This window comes from Podarcis muralis, chromosome 5, assembly GCF_964188315.1.
Source record: "Podarcis muralis chromosome 5, rPodMur119.hap1.1, whole genome shotgun sequence".
Taxonomy (NCBI): domain Eukaryota; kingdom Metazoa; phylum Chordata; class Lepidosauria; order Squamata; family Lacertidae; genus Podarcis; species Podarcis muralis.
Genome location: NC_135659.1, coordinates 12,004,430 through 12,010,429, shown reverse-complemented (window position 1 = coordinate 12,010,429; position 6,000 = coordinate 12,004,430). Strand labels below are relative to the sequence as shown.

The 6,000-nt window shown below is 52.8% G+C and overlaps 1 protein-coding gene across 2 annotated transcripts in view; it reads left to right on the top strand.

Moving 5' to 3' along the window:
• Positions 1 to 348: 348 nt before the first annotated feature.
• LOC114598615 (transmembrane protein 121) overlaps positions 349 to 6,000 on the top strand; it is a 29,209-nt gene continuing 23,557 nt past the window's right edge. For both annotated transcript variants that reach the window (XM_028732491.2, XM_028732490.2), the window contains exon 1: positions 349 to 470. The gene's annotated coding sequence lies outside the window, so the exon portion shown is untranslated. The remainder of the gene's footprint in view (positions 471 to 6,000) is intronic.

The window sequence follows — 6,000 nt, the reverse complement described above, 5'->3', positions numbered from 1 at the left end:
CTTGGCTCCGCCACCCGGGGCATCCTATGGCGCGTCCATCCCCGGAGAAAGGAGGGCGCCCCCATATCTGCATCCTCCTGCCAGATGGGCGCCTGGCGCAGAGGCGGCGAGGCGCCCCTCGGGGGATTCCGGCGAGGCTCCTCTGGGGCGCCGAGGCCGGGCATCCCCGCGTGCGCGCGCGCCCCATCGGAGGCAGCTGGCTGGCTGGCGGCGGGGACGGGGGTCCTCCTGCGACGGGTGGGCCAGGCCGATCCGCGGAGCCGCGCCCCCGGCCGCGTCATCGCAAGCGGCGCGCCCGCGCGCGCTCCCGCCGCCGCCGCTCCGCTCGCCCCGTCGCGCAGCAGCCCCGCCGGCCAAGCTCGCCTCGGCCAGCCCGGCGCCCGCGCCGAGAGGCGGGTCGGCGGCCGGGGACGCGCCCGGCCACGACGGGGGCTGGAAGCGGCCGTCGGAACCCGCTCGGCCGAGGCCAGGTAAGGAGAGCGCAGAGCCGGCCGGGCGCCCCCCATCCCGGCGCCGAGGGGGCTCCAGCCACAGGCCCTTCGTGGATCGTGGCCATGTGCCTCGGGGGAGGAGGGCATCTCGGTGCCCCCCGCCCCGCCCAGGAAGTCGAGGATGCTCGGGCGCGTGCACGCCAGGGGGGTATTGGTGGCGGGTAGGGGTCGCCCCTCGCCCTCCCCCTCGGCGATGCCCTCTTCCTCTGGGCATCTCCGGGCCTGCCGGGCCCCATCCGCAGTCCCGCAGCCCGTCGGGGAGCGCGCAAGGTGGGCCAGGCGGCCGCAGCTGGATGCTCTTCCGACCGAGCGCCCCGGATTCGTCCCTCTGCCCTCCCCAGGGCCCTACGGGTGGGGGGCGGCTTTGGGGTGGGGGCCCTCTCTGCTGGGCCGCCCCCGATGAGAGGGAAGGGGGGCAGCCGGCCCTGGAGGGGGGGCTTGAGCACACACGCCAGGCCCTCCGCCAGCCCCACGGCTCGGACGGCAAGCGCAGGGGAGCCAGGGGTGTGGGGGGCTATGGGACCGGGGCTTGCAAAGCTTCTCCAGGCGACTCTTGGCTCTCAGCTGCTGAGGTGGAGACGGAGAGGAACAGCGTGCATGCAAAGGGAGCAGATTTCCCCCTGCTGCTACTCCCAGATGCAGAGACAAGGCTCCCATCCTCGCGAATTTTGCATCTTCCCAACTCTTGGACAAAGTCCCACTTCATCTTGACAAAGTAGGGCTCGCCAGGCTGGTGTTGCTGGGCGGATGTGGATTTGGGGCAGGGGTGGGGAGGGATTATGGCTGTCCTAAGAATCGGGAGCTGTTCTCCAAATGCTCCACTACTTGTAGCATTCAAGTGAGAATCCCAGCCCCAGCAGCAAAAGGCAGTACTGTACAAATGCTCTCCAGTCGCTCTCCATGGTGCCTCGGTCAGGGAGGCCCTGGAACAGAAGAACCCTCTGGTTCCCAGGGCCAGCCTGCTCCCAAGATCCCTTGGCTAAGATGGCTGAGACTCGGCCGGTCATGAGAGGAAAGGGAGCTTCTTTTCCATACATTTCATCCTCGCCGTTGTGCATGCAGACGGTGTCAGCAGGATATTTTGCTGCTGCCGTTCCGAGTCTGGAGAACGTTGCTTTTCTGAATGCTTCTAGATTGAGACGTGGTAGGGTCTTGCTAGCCGCAAATGGATTTTCATTCTCCTTTGAAAGGGCTGGGGCTTTCCTGGTAAGCTGTTCGATATGCTCACTTAATTGAATAACCAGTTTACACCGCCCCCCCAAAAAAAAGAACCTGTGAATGAGAGGGTTGGGGGTGAGCCTTTTAGGGAAAGGACTGGCCTCCAGGCAGGCTGCAGCAGTACTCATTTGAAAAATGTACTGGGTGGGGTGTGGAGATTTCTCCGTGTAAACCAGCCCTAGAAACTCCTATCTATCTATCTATCTATCATCTATCTATCTATCTATCATCTATCTATCTATCTATCTATCTATCTATCTATCTATCTATCTATCTATCTATCATCTATCTATCATCTATCTATCTATCTATCTATCATCTATCTATCATCTATCTATCTATCTATCATCTATCTATCTATCTATCATCTATCTATCATCTATCTATCTATATCTATCTATCTATCATCTATCTATCTATCCATCCATCCATCCATCCATCCATCCATCTGTGACTCTCTCTGTGTGTGTTCCTGCTGGAGCTTTTTCTATGTGCTTATGAGCACTCTGTGCATTGCCTCTCTTTGGATCAAACATTGCTAGGGCATCGACTGACTTGGAGGTTTCTAATGCCGCTAATCTGAAACAGATGTGCTATAGAAGCACAGAACTGGAAGGGATCCAAAGGTCATCCTGTCCAACTCATGGCCAATGCAGGAAATCCATCCCTGATAGTTGCATCCCTGGCCTCAGGTTAGAAGGAGAGTCCCCAGTCTGTTTTGCTGTCAAACAGCTCATGCAGTCAACAAGTTTTCTGTCATATTAGTTCTACATGCTTTTTCTTGCAATTTGAACCCATGGCTACAGGTCCTTCCCTCTGAAATAGCAAGATGAATCTGTTCCATCATCTCTATGATAGCCCTTCAGATATCTGAAGATGGCTCTCATCTTGCCTCTAGGCTATGCTTCTCCTTCAACCTTTCCTCCCAGGACTTGGTCAATGGCCCTCGCTGCTTTTGTCAACCTTCTGTGGGCATTTTCTAGTTCGGCAGTTTCCTTCTTAAACTGCAGTGCTCAGAACTGAACATCAGAACTGAGCTGACAAAGTAGAGTAGAGCAGCACCGTTACACCTTACTAAAATGTCAATTTCCTTTTCATACTATAGCATTGAGATAGCCTGTGGAAACATTAAGCTTGTTTGCTTATCCAGTATTTAAGTGCTGGCATCTGTGAGTGCATTCAATGAGGCAGTGGTGAAATGAATATTACATTCATCTGCCAAGCGAGGTATCCTAAGTGGCCTGTACGTTTTTAGAGACCGTAGAGCCGCTCTGGCGGACTCCAGGTGAAGATAGCAAGCTGCCTCAAACCAAGGGAGTCCCTCTAGCCCAGGATTGTCCAGGCAGCACCTCTTTGGGCATTCATGCAGGGGTCTTTCCCAGTCGTGCCAGAGACTGAAACTGGGAGCTTTTGCATGCAAAGCAGGCGATCTGCCATGGAGCTATAGGCTGCTGCTTAATCCACAATTCAAGCTGATTCTTGCCTGCGCTACAGCATGCTTGTTAACACATTTCTAGGAGAAGATGCTTGATTACTACAAATTAGCGCTGATATGAAATCTGTGTATCTTTTCCGTACATCTTTTCCTTTCCAATCTTGCAACATAGAAAGAAGCAGCTGTGTAGTTTCATTTGTTCATAGGGCTACCCAGTTGTTGGCCAATGGTCAGGGGCAGAGGCGTTGCGTCCTTTGCTGGTGCCCCGGGCGTGCACACCAAGCAGCACCAAGGGCTGGGTGTGGAGGGTAAACAAAACCCACACTAGCCCAACCCTCACTACCACCACCAGGCGGGCATGGGGCATGGAGGCTGGCTGACGTGGCCCTTGGCAGGAGCATCCACACCAACGCTGGCCAGGGGGACATTCAGCCAGGACCGGAGGCAAGGCCAGACCAGGCTCTGGGGCCCAGAGAACCCCGGCGGCAGGGAGGACAGGAAACCCTGTATGGGGGCGCCTGGCTCTCACCCCCTCAGAATCATGTGCCCAGGGCTATGGCCCTCCTGGCCCTCACCATGCTACACCCCAGTTCAGTACCCACCTTTAGGTTTGGGTAGGTACAGCACAAGATGCATATTTTATTTACTCAGAAGTAAGTGTCACTCAGGAGCACGGGTGGCACTGTGGTCTAAACCACAGAGCTTAGGGCTTGCCGATCAGAAGGTCGGCGGTTTGAATACCCGCGACAGGGTGAGCTCCCATTCCTCGGTCCCTGCTCCTGCCAACCCAGCAGTTCAAAAGCACACCAGTGCAAGAAGATAAATAGGTACCACTCTGGTGGGAAGGTAAACGGTGTTTCCCTGCGCTGCTCTGGTTCGCCAGAAGCGGCTTAGTCATGCTGGCCACATGACCCGGAAGCTGTCTGCGGACAAACGTCGGCTCCCTCGGCCTATAGAGCAAGATGAGCGCCACAACCCCAGAGTCATCCGCAACTGGACCTAATGGTCAGGGGTCTCTTTACCTTTTTAAGTGCCACTCAAGGTGGTTGGGGGCCCTGTTGCAGTCCCCAAGTAGGGGCTGCTTCCCACTCTGCAAAAGGAACACATGGGACAGTTATTGCGCTAAGTAAAGCCTTGTGGTGGTATCTTAAAGACTTAAGAAATTTAGCATGGCACAAGTCCTTGGGAACTGCAAAAAAATCGCTGAACGTGTGGTGTTTCACAACATCAAAAACATTTCGGGAACCTTGAGAATCGTAAAGAAAATACTCTTTTAAGTTCAGTTAACTCGTCCTTGCCTTTGCTGACTTCCTGTCCTGGGCCCGTCACCTATTCTCAACCTAAGCGACCTCACACAACTCTAACGAATATAGAGAATGGCTGCGAAAGGGGGATGAGTGCTTTTTTCAGAGATATCAAGTTTGGATTGCATTATAACCAGGTGATGTGTTTTTCTATGTAAAGGTTCCTATTTCTCTGCGTATGTTACCCCTGCAAATTAGAACAGCTCCAAGGCTGCAAGCCAATCTTGTCCTAGTCTGATTATTACATGTTTTAGATGGAGAGTCCACTACTCTCAGGTTTGGCTGCTGATTTAAAAAAATGGGGTTTGGCTTTTGCTGCCCAGCTCCCCATGGGACACTGAGCCCCCTAAGTCTATGATGGGTTAGAGAAGAATAGATGGAGGCAGGATCCAGTGGAAAGCAAGGCAGATATTTATTTGTTCTGTTGCAGCAGAGTTCTCTTCCCTCCTTGCAAGGAGGGAGAGACTCCAAACAAAAGTGTGCAGGAACCTTTAAAGACTTTGGACATTGCCCAACCCCCTTAGCCAAAGACTACCCCAAAATACATACAGCATAGGAGGCAGCAGAAACCCTGTCTGCCAAGATACCTGATAATGGTCACTGATTGCATTACATGGGCAGCCTGGCCATTCTTTGGTGATGGCTAATACTTCAGTTCCTGAATCCAGGTCACAGGCTCCCCCTATTCATGCACAAATTGGGCACCAGCTTGGCTGCAAGGGTTTCCAGAAGGTGGTGTGCAAAGTGCCCTCTAACCACCTTAGGAGCTCCACTCTCAATTTGTGTAGCCTGAGCCTGTTCTTCTCCCGAAGATGTCCCGCAAGACAGGAGACTCCCCTGCAAATCATAGATATGACTTCTATCATTTGGTAAGAAGACTGAGAAGTACGAGCAGTTCATCTCATAAAAATCATTTAGAAAGTTGCCTTCATGTTTTGGTCTAGAACTTTGTTTCCAGGAGGGATATAAACTTTGGGACAGATTCAGCCCCCACCCCCCTCTTCTGCTATCAGAAGCCAGCACAAGGATGACTGCTAGTGTAACACAGCTTTCTTCCCTATCCTCCCCACTAAATCTTCCCCAGATCTGCTCTGGAGGAGCGCGAGAAGGAGAGAGGAAGACAGTCTGTGCAACATTGAATTCTGCCCTTTTAAAAAATGAAAGCTTAGAACCTGAGGCCCTTGTACGCATGGATCCTGGTGCAATTGCTCCAATTGCACCATTATAATCTGGCCCTGCTCCCACTGCATTCACTCGGCTCACTTCCAGATAAGTGTGCACAGGATTGCAAACAAAATCGATACTGTAAAATAATACCAAAAAATAAGACATTGAAGCTGGCAATATTTCACAATAAAACATAGTTAACATTAACATATCTAAAAAAGTGCTAGGCTAATAAAATGGATTTGACTTGACCCTGAAAGGAAATCGGCCCCAATTTGTGGCGAAAGAATTTCAAAGCAAGGGCATGGCTAGGAATTGTTCTTCTTTATTCCCAGTACTTTTCGATGCATTTTTCAAGGGAAAGGAATCAGTAAATTCAAGTCAA